Source organism: Cherax quadricarinatus, unplaced genomic scaffold, assembly GCF_038502225.1.
Source record: "Cherax quadricarinatus isolate ZL_2023a unplaced genomic scaffold, ASM3850222v1 Contig420, whole genome shotgun sequence".
Taxonomy (NCBI): Eukaryota; Metazoa; Arthropoda; class Malacostraca; order Decapoda; family Parastacidae; genus Cherax; species Cherax quadricarinatus.
The window spans coordinates 70,383-90,000 of record NW_027195446.1 but is presented as its reverse complement, the minus strand read 5'-3'; the positions used below and the strand labels follow the sequence as shown (position 1 = coordinate 90,000).

The following is a 19,618-nucleotide window of genomic DNA, read 5'->3' as shown; positions in this document are numbered from 1 at the left end:
TGTGTGTGTGTGTGTGTGTGTGTGTGTGTGTGTGTGTGTGTGAGTGTGTGTGTGTGTGTGTGTGTGTGTGTACTCACCTATTTGTACTCACCTATTTGTGGTTGCAGGGGTCGAGTCCTAGCTCCTGGCCCCGCCTCTTCACCGGTTGCTACTAGGCCCTCTCTCTCCCCGCTCCATGAGCTTTATCAAACCTCGTCTTAAAACTGTGTATGGTTCCTGCCTCCACTACGTCATTTTCTAGGCTATTCCACTGCCTTACAACTCTATGACTGAAGAAATACTTCCTACTATCTCTCTGACTCATTTGTGTCTTCAACTTCCAATTGTGGCCTCTTGTTTCTGTGTCCCCTCCCTGGAACATCCTGTCTTTGTCCACCTTGTCTATTCCACGCAGTATTTTATATGTCGTTATCATGTCTCCCCTGACCCTCCTGTCCTCCAGTGTCGTCAGGCCGATTTCCCTTAATCTTTCTTCATAGGACATTCCCCTTAGCTCTGGAACTAACCTTGTCGCAAACCTTTGTACTTTCTCTAGTTTCTTGACGTGCTTTATCAAGTGCGGGTTCCAAACAGGTGCTGCATACTCCAGTATGGGCCTGACATACACGGTGTACAGTGTCTTGAATGATTCCTTACTAAGGTATCGGAATGCTGTTCTCAGGTTTGCCAGGCGCCCATATGCTGCAGCAGTTATCTGATTGATGTGTGCTTCCGGAGACATGCTCGGTGTTATACTCACCCCAAGATCTTTCTCCTTGAGTGAGGTTTGCAGTCTTTGGCCACCTAGCCTATACTCTGTCTGTGGTCTTCTGTGCCCTTCCCCTATCTTCATGACTTTGCATTTGGCAGGATTAAATTCGAGAAGCCATTTGCTGGACCAGGTGTCCAGTCTGTCCAGGTCTCTTTGAAGTCCTGCCTGGTCCTCATCAGATTTAATTCTCCTCATTAACTTCACATCATCTGCAAACAGGGACACTTCTGAGTCTAACCCTTCCGTCATGTCGTTCACATATACCAAAAATAGCACTGGTCCTAGGACAGACCCCTGTGGGACCCTGCTCGTCACAGGTGCCCACTGTGATACATCATTACGTACCATGACTCGTTGTTGCCTCCCTGTCAGGTATTCTCTGATCCATTGCAGTGCCCTTCCTGTTATATGCGCCTGATGCTCTAGCTTCTGCACTAAACTCTTGTGAGGAACTGTGTCAAAGGCCTTCTTGCAGTCCAAGAATATGCAATCAACCCACCCCTCTCTCTCTTGTCTTACTTCTGTTATTTTATCATAAAACTCCAGAAGGTTTGTGACACAGGATTTGCCTTCCGTGAATCCGTGCTGGTTGGCATTTATACTCCTGTTCCGTTCCAGGTGCTCCACCACTCTCCTCCTGATAATCTTCTCCATAATTTTGCATACTATACACGTCAATGACACAGGTCTATAGTTTAGTGCCTCTTTTCTGTCTCCTTTTTTAAAAATGGGAACTACATTTGCCGTCTTCCATACCTCAGGTAGTTGCCCAGTTTCCAGGGATGTGTTGAAGATTGTGGTAAGTGGCATGCACAACATATCTGCTCCCTCTCTAAGGACCCACGGGGAGATGTTGTCCGGTCCCATTGCCTTTGAGGTATCGATGTCCCTTAGCAGTTTCTTCACCTGCTCCTCATCTGTATGTAGGTCGTATAACACTTGTTGGTGTATTCCTTGCTGGTGTCCCCATCTGGTCTGTCCCCCCAGAGTCCTTCCTGTCTCTACTGTAAATACTTCCTTAAATCTCGTGTTGAGCTCCTCACATACCTCTTGATCGTTTCTTGTGAGTTCTCCACCTTCTTTCCTCAGCCTTATCACCTGGTCCTTGACTGTTGTCTTCCTCCTAATGTGGCTATACAGCAGTTTCGGGTCAGATTTGACTTTCGATGCTATGTCGTTTTCATACTGTCGCTGGGCCTCCCTCCTTATCTGTGCATACTCGTTTCTGGCTCTTCTACTAATCTCCTTGTTTTCCTGGGTCCTATGCCTCCTGTACCTTTTCCATTCTCTGTTGCACTTAGTTTTTGCCTCCCTACACCTTCGGGTAAACCAAGGACTCGTTTTGGTCTTCCTATTATTTCTGTTTCCCTTGGGAACAAAACTTTCCTCTGCCTCCTTGCACTTTGTTGCCACATATTCCATCATCTCGTTTACTGATTTTCCTACCATTTCTCTGTCCCACTGAACCTCCTGCAGGAAGTTTCTCATACCTGTGTAGTCCCCCCTTTTATAGTTTGGCCTGTCCCCTTCAGTTCCTGTTACCTTCTCCACTTGTAACTCTACTATATAGTCAAAACTCAGAACCACATGATCGCTAGCTCCAAGGGGCCTCTCGTAAGTGATGTCCTCAATGTCTGAACTGCTCAGGGTGAACACAAGATCCAGTCTTGCTGGCTCATCCTCCCCTCTCTCTCTGGTTGTGTCCCTGACATGTTGATGCATGAGGTTTTCAAGTACCACATCCATCATTTTGGCTCTCCATGTTTCGGGACCCCCATGTGGCTCCAGGTTTTCCCAGTCGATCTCCCTGTGGTTGAAATCGCCCATTACCAGTAACTTTGCTCTGCTCGAGTGAGCTCTTCTTGCCACCTCAGCCAGTGTGTCCACCATCACCCTGTTGTTTTCTTCGTACTCCTCTCTTGGCCTCCTGCAGTTCTGTGGTGGGTTATACATCACTCCAATGACTACTTTATGTTCTCCGGACTGAATTGTACCTACAATGTAGTCTCTTTCTCCAATCATGTCCATGCCTTCCATTTCCTCAAATCCCCATCTGTGTTTTATGAGCAGTGCAACCCCTCCTCCCCCTCTACTCCTTCTATATTTCCTCAGGATCTGATATCCTGTTGGGAAGATTGTGTCTGTTATTGTCTCAGCGAGTTTTGTTTCTGTGACTGCTATGATGCCTGGGGATTTTTCACTGATTCTTTCATTCCACTCCTCATGTTTATTCGTTATTCCATCCGCGTTTGTGTACCAAACCTTTAGTTTCTTTTCTTTCATTGTGGTCTTGCAAGAATATTGGGGTTGGGGGAGCGAGAGCCTTGGTGGGGGCCTATATGGGGCTGTGGTGTAGGTGGGGTTTGTGTTGATGGGGGTGGGGTCAGAATGCCCATAAGGGACAGCTGTTGGGGTGAGGTTTGTGATATGGGGGTTGGTGGCAGAGGGAACAGTGAGTGGGTTGTAGTATAGGTTGCTCAGTTGCGTTGGGAATGTCGCGGGTGGAGTCTTTTGGTGGGAGATTCTGTGGGGTGTGTTTGCCCTTCCTCCTGTGTCTGGGTCCTGCTCATTTTCATTGCTTCTCGTTCCTCCTTGTGTCTCTGTACCCTCTCTTTCAGTGTAGTCCTTTCTTCTTGTGTTCTGTCGCGGTCGAGGTATACTCTCTGGTACCCCTCTTTGTCCCTCAGTCTTGCTTTCTCTTGCAGAATCCTGGTTCGAACTGATTCTTCCTTGAAAGTTACTCTGACAGGCCGTATCCTTCCACTCGCAAACCACCCAATTCTCTGAAAATTTGTCACCTGGGTCATATTGCCCTCCCCTATTGTTTTCATGATGCCTTCAATCATTTTTTTCTCCTCCTGTTTTATTTCTTCAAAGTTGGCCCCCTTGGCTTCTTGGAGCCCGTACACAAAAACTGACCTCGCCCTTTCCTCCTCCCACTGAGTCTCCATCTGCGTCCTCTGAGCCATTTTATTTCCTTCCATTGACATGTTCTTGCCTTCAGTCCCTGTCATATCTGAAACTTCTATTCTCAGTGAACTGTCTTTCCTGACCAGCTGTCCTTGCTACTGCAGTTGGCTGTTAGAATCTCTGCATATAGCATACCTTCATTGTCTTCGGACCTGTCGTTTGATCTTAGTGTGCTCGTCGTCTTTTCCCTGGCCCCACGTGGGTCTGATAGGGCCTTCGTGTATGGCATGTCTCCGTTGTTGCTTACCATCCCCTTGTCTGCGCCTGACTTTGAATTTCCTGATGTCACATCTGAATTGTCATTTGTCTCTCTAATCTGTTTCAGGCTTTGCAGTTTCTCTTCTAAGCACTGTATCCTAGCTTCTGCTGCTAAGACCTGTACTTCCCACTTCCTGCACTCTTCAGCTATCCGCTCCTCCATTTTCTTACCAAGCTCTACTATCTTCCTTCCCCACTCTTCCTCCCTTTCTTGGAGCTCTAACTCCCAGTCTTTCCTCCCTGGTTCATCTACCAGATCTCTGGTTTTCCGTCCTCTAAGGCCACCCATTTTTTTTTTTTTTTTTTTTTTTTTTTTTTTTTTTTATTACCACAGACAGAAGGCTAGAGGAGGGAGAGGGTGTGGGGGGGAGAGAGAAAGGGTAGAAAGAGGGAGAGAGAGGAGAGAGAAAGGGTAGAACGAGGGAGAGAGAGGAGAGAGTATGGGGGTGAGGAATAAGACCAAGGGGGAGAGAGAGAAATGTGAGGGGGGAGAGAAAGGGTAGAGAGAGGGAGAAAGAGAGGGAGAGGGTGTGTGTGTGTGTGTGTGTGTATGTGTGTGTGTGTATGTATGTGTGTGTGTGTGTGTGTGTGTGTGTGTGTGTGTGTGTGTGTGTGTATGTGTGAGTGTGTATGTATGTGTGTGTGTGTGTGTGTGTGTGTGTGTGTGTGTGTGTGTGTGTGTGTGTGTGTGTGTACTCACCTAATAGTACTCACCTAATTGTGGTTGCAGGGGTCGAGACTCAGCTCCTGTCCCCGCCTCTTCACTGATCGCTACTGGATCCTCTCTCTCTCTGCTTCCTGAGCTTTGTCATACCTCTTCTTAAAACTATGTATGGTTCCTGCCTCCACTACTTCACTTGCTAGGCTATTCCACTTCCTGACAACTCTATGACTGAAGAAATCCTTCCTAACGTCCCTGTGACTCGTCTGAGTCTTCAGCTTCCAGTTGTGACCCCTTGTCCCTGTGTCCCCTCTCTGGAACATCCTATCTCTGTCCACCTTGTCTATTCCCCGCAGTATCTTGTATGTCGTTATCATGTCTCCCCTGACCCTTCTGTCCTCCAGTATCGTCAGTCCGATTTCCCTTAACCTTTCCTCGTTCGACATTCCCTTGAGCTCTGGGACTAGCCTTGTTGCAAACCTTTGTACTTTCTCTAACTTCTTGACGTGCTTGACCAGGTGTGGGTTCCAGACTGGTGCTGCGTACTCCAGTATGGGCCTAACATACAGAGTGTACAGTGTCTTGAACGATTCCTTATTAAGGTATCGGAACGCTATTCTCAGGTTTGCCAGGCACCCATATGCTGCAGCAGTTATTTGGTTGATGTGTGCCTCCGGTGATGTGCTCGGTGTTATGGTCGCCCCAAGGTCTTTCTCCCTGAGTGAGGTCTGTAGTCTTTGTCCACCTAGCCTATACTCTGTCTGCGGTCTTCTTTGCCCCTCCCCAATCTTCATGACTGCATTTGGCTGGGTTGAATTCGAGAAGCTAGTTACTGGACCACATGTCCAGCCTGTCCAGGTCTCTTTGCAGTCCTGCCTCATCCTCGTCCGATTTAATTCTTCTCATCAACTTCACATCATCTGCAAACAGGGACACTTCAGAGTCTATTCCTTCCATCATGTCGTTCACATATATCAAAAATAGCACTGGTCCTAGAACTGACCCCTGTGGGACCCCGCTCGTAACAGGCGCCCACTGTGATACCTCTTCACGTACCATGACTCGTTGCTGCCTCCCTGTCAGGTATTCCCTGATCCATTGCAGTGCCCTCTCTTTTACATGCGCCTGATCCTCCAGCTTCTGCACTAATCTCTTGTGGGGAACTGTGTCAAAGGCCTTCCTGCAGTCTAGGAAAACGCAATCTACCCACCCCTCTTTCTCGTGTCTTACTTCTGTTACCTTGTCATAAAACTCCAGGAGGTTTGTGATACAAGATTTGCCTTCCATGAACCCATGCTGGTTTTCATTTATAATCTTGTTCCTTTCCAGGTGTTCGACCACTCTCCTCCTGATAATCTTCTCCATGACTTTGCACACAATACATGTCAGAGACATAGGTCTGTAGTTTAGTGCCTCGTTTCTGTTTCCTTTCTTAAATATGGGGACTACATTAGCTGTCTTCCATTTCTCAGGTAGTTGCCCAGTTTCAAGGGATGTGTTGAAGATTGTGGTTAGAGGCACGCACAGCATCTCTGCTCCTTCTCTAAGGACCCATGAGGAGATGTTGTCCGGTCCCATCGCATTTGAGGTGTCAAGGTCACTTAGGAGCTTCTTCACCTCCTCCTCAGTTGTTCGTATGTCATCCAACACTTGTTGATGTTCCCGTCTGTGCTGTCTTCCCACAGCCCTTCCTGTCTCTACTGTAAAAACTTCCTTAAATCTCCTGTTCAGCTCCTCACATACCTCCTGATCATTTCTTGTGAGTTCTCCACCTTCTGTCCTTAATCTGATCACCTGGTCTTTGACTGTTGTCTTCCTCCTGATGTGGCTATACAACAGTTTCGGGTCAGTCTTGATTCTCGATGCTATGTCATTTTCATACTGTCGCTGGGCCTCCCTCCTTACCTGTGCATACTCATTCCAGGCTCTGCGACTGATCTCCTCATTTTCGTGTGTTCTCTGCCTTCTGTACTTTTTCAATTCTCTATTGCACTTTGTTTTTGCCTCCTTACACCGTCGGGTAAACCAGGGGCTCGTTCTGGTCTTCCCGTTGTTACTGTTGCCCTTGGGAATAAACCTTTCAACTGCCTCCTTGCATTTTGTTGTTACATATTCCATCATTTCATTTACTGGCTTTCCTGCCAGTTCTCTGTCCCACTGGACCTCCTGCAGGAAGTTCTTCAATCCTATGTAGTCCCCTCTTTTATAGTCAGGCTTTTCTCATTCAACTCCTGTTATTCTCTCCACTTGCAGCTCTACTATGTATTCAAAGCACAGAACCTCGTGGTCGCTAGCTCCTAGGGGACTCTCATACTTGATGTCCTCAATGTCTTAGCTGCCCAGGGTGAACACAAGGTCCAATCTTGCTGGTTCATCCTCCTCTCTCACTCTGGTAGTGTCCTTAACATGTTGGTGCATGAGGTTTTCCAGCACCACGTCCAACATCCTGGCTTTCCATGTCTCGGGACCCCCATGTGGCTCAAGGTTTTCTCAGTCAATCTCCCTGTGGTTGAAATCCCCCATAACCAGCAACTTTGCTCTGCTGGAGTGAGCTCTTCTTGCCACCTCAGCAAGTGTGTCCACCATTGCTCTGTTGCTCTTTTCATATTCCTCTCTTGGCCTCCTGCAGTTCTGTGGTGGATTATGCATCACTGCAATGACCACTTTGTGTTCCCCAGACTGAAGTGTACCTGCTATGTAGTCTCTTTCTCCCGTCTCATCTATGCCTTCCATTTTCTCGAATTTCCATCTGTTTTTTACGAGCAGAGCAACCCCACCTCCCCCCTGCCCCTTCTATCTTTCCTCATGATCTGGTATCCTGGTGGGAAGATTGCATCTGTTATTGTCTCTGTGAATTTTGTTTCTGTAACTGCTATGATGTCTGGGGACTTCTCATTGATTCTTTCTTGCCATTCCTCAAGTTTATTCGTTAATCGTGGTTGGAGTCTTTTGGTGGGAGATTCTGTGGGGTGTGTTTGCCCTTTCTCCTGTGTCTGGGTCCTGCTCATTTTCGTTGCTTCTCGTTCCTCTTTGCGTCTCTGTACCCTCTCTTTCAGTGTAGTCCTTTCTTCTTGTGTTCTATCGCGGTCGAGGTATACTCTCTGGTACCCCTGTTTGTCCCTCAGTCTTGCTTTCACTTGCAGAATCCTGGTTCGAACTGATTCTTCCTTGAAAATTACTTTGACAGGCCGTATCCTTCCACTCGCAAACCACCCAATTCTCTGAAAATTTGTCACCTGGGTCATATCGCCCTCACCTATTGTGTGTGTGTGTGTGTGTGTGTGTGTGTGTGTGTGTGTGTGTGTGTGTGTGTGTGTGTGTGTGTGTGTGTTTGTGTGTGTGTGTGTGTGTGTGTATGTGTATGTATGTGTGTGTGTGTGTGTGTGTGTGTGTGTTTATGTGTATGTAACAACCACTCTGAAAGAATAGAGAAATTCCAAGCGCTTTCGTGACTACTCACATTTCAGAGTGGTTTGCATATTCTGAAATCACCTGTTTACTGTGATCTTATTGCATATATATATATATATATATATATATACATATATATATATATATATATATATATATATATATATATATATATATATATATATATATATATATATATATATATATATATATATATATATATACATATATATATAATAGAGCTAAATGGTTCAGATATGTTGATGATATTTTGTGTCTTATGCCCAAAAATGTAGATATACACCATTTTCTTGGAAAATTAAATAGCTTAGCCCATTCTATAAACTTTACTGTTGAGTTTGAAGAAAATAACTCATTGCCTTTTCTAGATGTTTTAATTATTAAGGGTAATAATGAATTCAAATTTAAAATTTACAGAAAACCTACAAATAACTGTTCCTATGTCCACTATTATTCCTCGCATCAAGATAGAGTCAAACTGTCTGTTTTCTCATCAATGTTTTTGAGAGCTTTACGAATTTGTAGTCCTGAGTTCATAGATGAGGAAATATCCAAAATTTATGAAATAGGTAATGATTTAAAATACCCAAGAAATGTAATTGATAAATCTTTTAAAGTTGCTAGAAACACTTTTTATAATCCAAAAAGGGGCAACCAGCCTTATTCAACTAAAAATATGTTGGTTCTCCCTTACCATGAAAACTTGGTTGATATGCCTTCTCTTCTTAAGACTTTTAATATTAAAGTTGTATTCAAAAATCTTGACACAGTAAAAAAACTTTTGATAAAGAATTCCCCCCAAAATGCTGATGGATATGTCTATAAGATTCCTTGTAAAATTTGCGATAAAGTTTATTACGGTCAAACTGGTAAAAATCTCGAACTAAGATTAAAACAACATAAATATAGCATTAGAACTGGACAAGATTCCAATGCTCTATTTATTCATGTAAGAGATTTTAACCAGCCAATTGATTTTCAAAAAGTTGAGAAAGTAGTATCAAGCAAGTCCATGGTCGACAGGAATATAATTGAATCTTGTTTCATAAAAAGCAGTTTTGACAATAATATGAATATTTCCTTTGGTTTATATAAATTAGATCCATTTATAATTAATAGAATTTGGGAAGAATTTAATAATACACTGGACAAATAATTTTTAAATTTTCTTGGGTAGAATAGCTTGGGGGTGAGTTGTGCAAAGGACCTATCCAAGTTGGCTCGCCGCGCGTCACGTGTTTAACCGTTGTGGGATCTGATAGTGAGGTGCTGGCCGGACCCCTTATATAGCTTCCTTGGATGCTTCACTTTCATAGAACATAAGAACATAAGAATGTAGGAGCACTGCAGAAGGCCTACTGGCCCATACGAGGCAGGTCCTTATCAAAACGATCTCTACCTAAAGCTACTCAAGAAACAACTCCCGCACCCCCCAACACCAATCAAACCCAGCCCCTCCCACTCATATATTTGTCCAGTCTCTTCTTAAAGCTACCCAAGGTCCTAGCCTCTATCACCCCACTGGGAAGACTGTTCCACGCATCTACAACTCTGTTAGAAAACCAGTTCCTTGATAATGTGAGTAGTCACGAAAGCGCTTGGAATTTCTCTATTCTTTCAGAGTGGTTGTTTTGCATATATATATATATATATATATATATATATATATATATATATATAATATATATATATATATATACATATAGAAATATATACATATATATATATATATATATATATATATATATATATGTCGTGCCGAATAGGCAGAACTTGCGATCTTGGTTTAAATAACAATGCTCATCTTGCCATATAGGACAAGTGAAAATTTTTGTATGCAATAATTTCGCCAAAATCATTCTGAACCTAACGAAAAAAATATGTTTCACTGGGTTTGTTTAGTATTAAATTATTGTAAACAAATCAAAAATATATTTAGTTGGGTTAGGCTAAAATAAATTGTTCTTGTTATTATAAGGTTAGGTAAGTTTTCTAACTTCTTTTTGGTGCAAAATTATAAATTTTTACATTAACATTAATGAAAAAAATGTATCTTTAAACATATAAGAGAAAATTTTAGAAAGGACTTAATTTTAAATGAGTTCTTGCTAATTGACCAGTTTTACATATTCGGCACGACATGTATCTATCTATCTATCTATCTATCTATCTATCTATCTATCTATCTATCTATATATATATATATATATATATATATATATATATATATATATATATATATATATATTTATATATATGTGTGTGTGTGTGTGTGTGTGTGTGTGTACTCACCCATTTCTCACCTATTTGTGGTTGCAGGGGTCGAGTCTTAGCTCCTGGCCCCGCCTCTTCACCGGTTGCTACTGGGCCCTCTCCCTCCCCGCTCCATGAGCTTTATCAAACCTCGTCTTAAAACTATGTATGGTTCCTGCCTCCACTACGTCACTTTCTAGGCTATTCCACTGCCTAACACTCTATGACTGAAGAAATACTTCCTAATATCTCTCTGACTCATCTGTGTCTTCAACTTCCAGTTGTGACCTCTTGTTTCTGTGTCCCCTCCCTGGTACATCCTGTCTTTGTCCACCTTGTCTATTCCGCGCAGCATTTTATATGTCGTTATCATGTCTCCCCTGACCCTCCTGTCCTCCAGTGTCGTCAGGCCGATTTCCCTTAACTTTTCTTCATAGGACATTCCCCTTAGCTCTGGAACTAACCTTGTCGCAAACCTTTGTACTTTCTCTAGTTTCTTGACGTGCTTTATCAAGTGCGGGTTCCAAACAGGTGCTGCATACTCCAGTATGGGCCTGACGTACACGGTGTACAGTGTCTTGAACGATTCCTTACTAAGATATCGGAATGCTGTTCTTAGGTTTGCCAGGCTCCCATATGCTGCAGCAGTTATCTGGTTGTAATAAAGTTGGTAGAATTACCGACAATATGTAAAGTAAAAGGACACAAGTGCAACTAATGTGACATTTATTGTGGCAACGTTTCGCTCTCCAGGAGCTTTATCAAGCCATTACAAACAATACATGGACACAGAGGGTATATAAAGGCTCAGAGTGAGGTGAATACTAGTGAGGTACCATTTCAATGTTCACTAGTGGTAGTAGTAGTAGTAGTAGTAGTAGTAGTAGTAGTAATGGTAGTGACAAAAGTAATACAATATGGTAGAGCAATTAATTCGTACATGAGTAAAAGGATATAAAAGCTATTACTTGGGTAACATAAAAATAGGTTGGACAAATATAAACTGGAATGAGGCAGCTTGTTTCAGTGTTCACTCTCTGTGCTTTGTGTAGTATAACAGGAGAGACTATGTGATGGCAGGGTTTACTGTTTTCAGGAGGATTCTTGCTAAGACTTCGGAGATGGTGAAGCTGCCGTTGTTTTGTTTAATTGTATTCGAAACAGCGATCAGTGCTGATTCAAGGCACTTGCGTGTGCGGAAATTAGTTTCTTTTATCACTAATTGGGCGTCTCTGAATTTCATAAGATGATTGGTGGAATTTCGGTGTTGTACACAGGCGTTGTTTAAGTTGTCGTTCCTACATGCGTATATGTGTTCATTGAGGCGGGTGTCGAGGTTTCTTGCTGTTTCACCTACGTAGATCTTGTCACAGCCTCCACAGGGTATAGTGTAAACTCCTGCATTGACTGGTTCGTGGTGCTTGGGTTTTGTCCTGGTTAGATCCTTTATTGAAGTGGTAGAAGCGATGGCGACTCTGGTGTTAGCTTGTGAAAGTACTTTTGAGACGTTTAGTGCAACCTGGCTGTTGGGAAGAATTATAACTTTGTTGGGAGCGGTGTTGATGCGTGGAGAATTGATGATCTGAAGAGCTCTTTTCTTGCAGTCTTTGATGAAAAAAGAAGGAAATTGTAACTCAGTGAATGTTTGGTGAATGTAAGTACATTCCTCGTCAAGAAACTCAGGACTACAAATTCGGTATGCTCTTAGGAAAAACCCGATGATGATGCCTCTTTTGGTCTTGGTATCTTGACTGGAATAGAAGTGTGTGAGATCATTTTTATTGGTGGGTTTCCGATAAACTTGAAATCTTAGGTTGTTGTCTACTTTGTGAATGAGGACGTCGAGGAAAGGTAGCTTGTCATTGGACTCTTCTTCTAGTGTAAACTGAATCGCTGGTTCAACTGCGTTGAGCCTTGCCTGAAGATCCCGTACATCAAAACGTTTTGGAGTTATTACGAGGACATCGTCCACGTAACGTAACCAAGTGACGCTTGAAGGGATGATGTTGGCGAAGTGTTCGGACTCTAGGTGTTCCATGTATAAGTTGGCTAGGACGGCACTTATTGGGGACCCCATTCCCATGCCGTAGGTTTGTTTGTAGAGCTTGTTATTGAAGGAAAAACAGTTGAAGTTAACACAGAGTTCAATCAAGTCAACAAAATCTCCGGAGGTAAAGGAAGATTAAGGTCCTGGTTGACTTTACGTCGTAGAACCTCGATGGCTTTTTTGGTAGGTACTTTTGTGAAGAGGGAAGTCACATCCAAACTGCTTAGTTTCTTGTTACGGATGGAGAGGTTACGGATGCGGTTGAGAAGGTCGCCTGAGTGTTTAAGATGAGCGGGGCTGATGGTCCCCAGAAGGCAGGAAAGATGTTTGGCAAGAACTCCGGCTAGTTTGTGTGGAGCACTGCCTATTCCTGACGTGATTGGTCTGAGAGGAATATTGTGTTTATGGGTCTTGGGTAAACCATACATGTGTGCTGGTTTAGGGTTGCTTGGTAACAAGTACAGAAGTTTCTTCCCTTCTCTAGTGCGTTTGAGTATTTGTCTGGTTTTGTATAGAAAGTCTTTGGTGAGCGTCTCCCACTGTTGAGTGCTGATGGGTTCGTATGTAGATTGATCATTCAAAAGGTCCATCATTTTAGTGTTGTAGTCACTGGTGTTGAGTATGACGACTCCACCTCCTTTGTCGGCGGTGGTGACGATAATGTTGGGGTCGTTGGCGAGGTCCTTAAGGGCAGTGATGTATCTTCTAGGAAGATTAGAAGAAGAAGGTTCACATAAAGCTGCAGTGAGAAGGCCCTGTATATAACCCTTTTGGAAGTTGCTGTCACTGTGTCTATGGTTCCTGGTAACAAGATTGAGTTGATAGTTAGGTTTGCGTATGTTGGTGGTAAATTTGAGTCCCAGACTCAGTGCTTGTTTCTCGTAGTCGGTTAAGGTGCGTGACGATAAGTTGTTTATCAGGGATTCGCGTCCCATTTCCTTCCATCGACTGTTAGTGCAGAGGTACTGAAGTTTGCGATTGAGTTTGATCTTCTGTTGGAGGTTAGCTGTGGTGACTGTGCTGAGAATATGCTCAGCAGTGTGTTGGTCAATCTGAAGACTGGCCCTCATATTCCTTGCAGTTTCAAAGGTTTCCTTAGCGATGTTAGAAAGTTCTTCGGCACATTCAGTTAAGTAAGCTTGGGTAGCTGGAGAGAAGGGGTGCTTGGAGTTGGAGAGTTGTGCAGGAGTAGACTTAGGGATCACCTTCTCTGCCAGGCAATCTTGTAGGAAGTTGTGTCTGTTGCGATAGCTGTGAGCACGAAGAAGGGTGTCCAAATAACGTCTGCATGAAATGTCCATTATGTTGCGGTGTCCGACAGATTGTAATAAAGTTGGTAGAATTACCGACAATATGTAAAGTAAAAGGACACAAGTGCAACTAATGTGACATTTATTGTGGCAACGTTTCGCTCTCCAGGAGCTTTATCAAGCCATTACAAACAATACATGGATACAGAGGGTATATAAAGGCTCAGAGTGAGGTGAATACTAGTGAGGTACCATTTCAATGTTCACTAGTGGTAGTAGTAGTAGTAGTAGTTGCTATCGCAACAGACACAACTTCCTACAAGATTGCCTGGCAGAGAAGGTGATCCCTAAGTCTACTCCTGCACAACTCTCCAACTCCAAGCACCCCTTCTCTCCAGCTACCCAAGCTTACTTAACTGAATGTGCCGAAGAACTTTCTAACATCGCTAAGGAAACCTTTGAAACTGCAAGGAATATGAGGGCCAGTCTTCAGATTGACCAACACACTGCTGAGCATATTCTCAGCACAGTCACCACAGCTAACCTCCAACAGAAGATCAAACTCAATCGCAAACTTCAGTACCTCTGCACTAACAGTCGATGGAAGGAAATAGGACGTGAATCCCTGATAAACAACTTATCGTCACGCACCTTAACCGACTACGAGAAACAAGCACTGAGTCTGGGACTCAAATTTACCACCAACATACGCAAACCTAACTATCAACTCAATCTTGTTACCAGGAACCATAGACACAGTGACAGCAACTTCCAAAAGGGTTATATACAGGGCCTTCTCACTGCAGCTTTATGTGAACCTTCTTCTTCTAATCTTCCTAGAAGATACATCACTGCCCTTAAGGACCTCGCCAACGACCCCAACATTATCGTCACCACCGCCGACAAAGGAGGTGGAGTCGTCATACTCAACACCAGTGACTACAACACTAAAATGATGGACCTTTTGAATGATCAATCTACATACGAACCCATCAGCACTCAACAGTGGGAGACTCTCACCAAAGACTTTCTATACAAAACCAGACAAATACTCAAACGCACTAGAGAAGGGAAGAAACTTCTGTACTTGTTACCAAGCAACCCTAAACCAGCACACATGTATGGTTTACCCAAGACCCATAAACACAATAATCCTCTCAGACCAATCACGTCAGGAATAGGCAGTGCTCCACACAAACTAGCCGGAGTTCTTGCCAAACATCTTTCCTGCCTTCTGGGGACCATCAGCCCCGCTCATCTTAAACACTCAGGCGACCTTCTCAACCGCATCCGTAACCTCTCCATCCGTAACAAGAAACTAAGCAGTTTGGATGTGACTTCCCTCTTCACAAAAGTACCTACCAAAAAAGCCATCGAGGTTCTACGACGTAAAATCTTCCTTTACCTCCCGGAGATTTTGTTGACTTGATTGAACTCTGTGTTAACTTCAACTGTTTTTCCTTCAATAACAAGCTCTACAAACAAACCTACGGCATGGGAATGGGGTCTCCAATAAGTGCCGTCCTAGCCAACTTATACATGGAACACCTAGAGTCCGAACACTTCGCCAACATCATCCCTTCAAGCGTCACTTGGTTACGTTACGTGGACGATGTCCTCGTAATAACTCCAAAACGTTTTGATGTACGGGATCTTCAGGCAAGGCTCAACGCAGTTGAACCGGCGATTCAGTTTACACTAGAAGAAGAGTCCAATGACAAGCTACCTTTCCTCGACGTCCTCATTCACAAAGTAGACAACAACCTAAGATTTCAAGTTTATCGGAAACCCACCAATAAAAATGATCTCACACACTTCTATTCCAGTCAAGATACCAAGACCAAAAGAGGCATCATCATCGGGTTTTTCCTAAGAGCATACCGAATTTGTAGTCCTGAGTTTCTTGACGAGGAATGTACTTACATTCACCAAACATTCACTGAGTTACAATTTCCTTCTTTTTTCATCAAAGACTGCAAGAAAAGAGCTCTTCAGATCATCAATTCTCCACGCATCAACACCGCTCCCAACAAAGTTATAATTCTTCCCAACAGCCAGGTTGCACTAAACGTCTCAAAAGTACTTTCACAAGCTAACACCAGAGTCGCCATCGCTTCTACCACTTCAATAAAGGATCTAACCAGGACAAAACCCAAGCACCACGAACCAGTCAATGCAGGAGTTTACACTATACCCTGTGGAGGCTGTGACAAGATCTACGTAGGTGAAACAGCAAGAAACCTCGACACCCGCCTCAATGAACACATATACGCATGTAGGAACGACAACTTAAACAACGCCTGTGTACAACACCGAAATTCCACCAATCATCTTATGAAATTCAGAGACGCCCAATTAGTGATAAAAGAAACTAATTTCCGCACACGCAAGTGCCTTGAATCAGCACTGATCGCTGTTTCGAATACAATTAAACAAAACAACGGCAGCTTCACCATCTACGAAGTCTTAGCAAGAATCCTCCTGAAAACAGTAAACCCTGCCATCACATAGTCTCTCCTGTTATACTACACAAAGCACAGAAAGTGAACACTGAAACAAGCTGCCTCATTCCAGTTTATATTTGTCCAACCTATTTTTATGTTACCCAAGTAATAGCTTTTATATCCTTTTACTCATGTACGAATTAATTGCTCAACCATATTGTATTACTTTTGTCACTACCACTACTACTACTACCACTAGTGAACATTGAAATGGTACCTCACTAGTATTCACCTCACTCTGAGCCTTTATATACCCTCTGTGTCCATGTATTGTTTGTAATGGCTTGATAAAGCTCCTGGAGAGCGAAACGTTGCCACAATAAATGTCACATTAGTTGCACTTGTGTCCTTTTACTTTACACAGTTATCTGGTTGATGTTTGCTTCCGGAGACGTGTTCGGTGTTATAATCAAGCCAAGATCTTTCTCCTTGAGCGAGGTTTGCAGTCGTTGGCCACCTAGCCTATATTCCGTCTGCGGTCTTCTTTGCCCTTCTCCAATCTTCATGACTTTGCATTTGGCAGGGATGAATTCGAGAAGCCAGTTGCTGGATCACGTGTCCAGCCTGTCCAGATCTCTTTGAAGGTCTGCCTGATCCTCGTCTGATTTAATTCTCCTCATTAACTTCACATCATCTGTGAACAGGGACATGTCTGAGTCTATCTTTTCCATCATGTCATTCACGTATACCAAAAATAGCACTGGTCCTAGGACCGAACCCTGTGGGACCCCGCTCGTCACAGGTGCCCACTGTGATACCTCATCACGCATCATGACTCGTTGTTGCCTCCCTGTCAGGTATTCTGTGGTCCGTTGAAGTGCCCTTCCCGTTATATGCACCTGATCCTCTAGTTTCTGCACCAGTCTCTTGCGAGGATCTGTGTCGAAGGCGTTCTTGCAGTCCAAAAACATGCAATCAACACACCGTCTTCCATACCTCAGGTAATTGTCCAGTTTCAAGGGATGTGTTGAAGATTTTGGTTAATGGGACACAAAGCATTCCTGCTAAGTCTCTAAGGACCCATTGGGAGATGTTGTCCGGTCCCATTGCCTTTGAGGTATCAAGGTCATTTAGGAGCTTCTTCACCTTCTCCTTAGTTGTGAGTATATCATCCAGCACTTGTTGGTGCATTCCCTGAAGGTGTTCCCTCTGTCCTGTCTTCCCAGAGTCCTTCCTGTCTCCACAGTGAATACTTCCTTAAATCTCTTGTTGAGCTCCTCACATACCTCTTGATCGTTTCGTGTGAGTTCCCCACATTCTTTCCTAAGTCCGATCACCTGGTCTTTGACTGTTGTCTTTCTCCTAATGTGGCTATACAGCAGTTTCGGGTCAGACTTGACTTTTGATGCTATGTCGTTTTCATACTGTCGCTGGGCCTCCCTCCTAATCTTTGATTACTCGTTTCTGGCTCTTCGACTGACCTCCTTATTTTCCTGGGTCCTTTGCCTTCTGTACCTGTTCCATTCTCTATCACACTTAGTTTTTGCCTCCCTACACCTTTGGGTAAACCAAGTACTCACTTTGGTTTTCCCATTGTGTGTGTGTAATTGAAAGTTTTAAGCTTACAAATTGAATGTAAGAAAATACAACATACCTTTAATAATGTATGATTTACTTGTCAGAAGTGTCAGTGAAGAGTAAACAATTGTAGAAGTAGAATACTTGTTGTTTATAAGACAGACATCTACACCCAGCAAGGAACCAGGAGTGTGTCAGTAAGGCAGCGGTGTTTCCCAGTATAACACAGACATCTACACCCAGCAAGGAACCAGGAGTGTGTCAGTAAGGCAGCGGTGCTTCCCAGTATAACACAGACATCTACACCCAGCAAGGAACCAGGAGTGTGTCAGTAAGGCAGCGGTGCTTCCCAGTATAAAGCTACAGTGTGGCGTGGAGTAGTCTGCTGCTGATAAGCCTCTGATAACGAGTGTTGGTATTACTCTTTATGCATCATGTTACCACACCACTGGTAGATGTTCTATTAATTTGCCGATATGTAGTTAAATATAAGTCGTTATATGTTAATGTTAGCACTACTAACTTAACAAACACCTAATTTAGCATAAAGAAAACGATATAGTTGACAGGAAATGATATAAAAGTGTCTTAAGACTGGTATAACAGAACGATGATGACTCCTCACAGGAGATAACGTAGATCCTGATTACCTTAACATTAATATGTCAACAAAATGCTTGACGATGTTCTTATCGTTGATTAACAAAATATTATGCACCTTATATTAAGTTACTTAACGTTAATACAAGTAAATAATATTTAATATTACATATTTAATTACATGGTTCAGTAACTGAGGCACCAAAGTGTGTTACAAGTGTTGTATCAACTTGCTGGATTATACATTAATATACACACTAGTGTGTGTATACACCAGTGTGTGTATACACTAGTGTGTGTATACACCAGTGTGTGTATACACTAGTGTGTGTATACACCAGTGTGTGTATACACCAGTGTGTGTACACACCAGTGTTGTATCAACATGCTGGATTATACATTAATATACACACTAGTGTGTGTACACACCAGTGTGTGTACACACCAGTGTGTGTACACACCAGTGTGTGTATACACCAGTGTGTGTGCACACCAGTGTTGTATCAACATGCTGGATTATACATTAATATACAAACTAGTGTGTGTGCACACCAGTGTGTGTACACACCAGTGTGTGTATACACCAGTGTGTGTACACACCAGTGTTGTATCAACATGCTGGATTATACATTAATATACACACTAGTGTGTGTACACACCAGTGTGAGTATACACCAGTATGTGTATACACCAGTGTGTGTATACACCAGTGTGTGTATACACCAGTGTGTGTATACACCAGCATGCGACACACCAACGTATGTATACACCAGTGTGTGTATACACCAGTGTGTGTATACACCAGTGTGTGTATACACCAGCATGCGACACACCAACGTATGTATACACCAGTGTGTGTATACACCAGTGTGTGTATACACCAGTGTGTGTATACACCAGTGTGTGTATTCACAAGCATGCGACACACCAACGTATGTATACACCAGTGTGTGTATACACCAGTGTGTGTATACACCAGTGTGTGTATACACCAGTGTGTGTATACACAAGCACGCGACACACCAGCGTGTGTACGCACCAGATTATGTATACAACAGAGTATGTATACAACAGAGTATGTATACACTAATATGTGTATACACCAGCATGTGTACACACTAGTATGTGTGTACACACCAGTGTGTGTATACAGCAGTGTGTGTATACACAAGCATGCGACACACCAATGTGTGTATACACCAGTGTGTATATACACCAGCATGCGACACACCAACGTGTGTATACACCAGTGTGTATATACACCAGAATGTGTACACACCAGCGTGTGTATACACCAGTGTGTGTATACACCAGTGTGTGTACACACCAGCGTGTGTATACACCAGTGTGTGTATACACAAGTGTGTGTACACA

The 19,618-nt window shown here is 43.3% G+C and overlaps 1 long non-coding RNA gene across 1 annotated transcript in view; it reads right to left on the bottom strand.

Moving 5' to 3' along the window:
• The window catches only part of LOC138851361 (uncharacterized), a 114,830-nt gene extending 96,811 nt beyond the window's left edge, over positions 1-18,019 (bottom strand). The window contains exon 1 of the long non-coding RNA XR_011391178.1: positions 17,721-18,019. This is a non-coding gene — a long non-coding RNA (uncharacterized lncRNA). The remainder of the gene's footprint in view (positions 1-17,720) is intronic.
• Between the last annotated feature and the right edge of the window lie 1,599 nt (positions 18,020-19,618).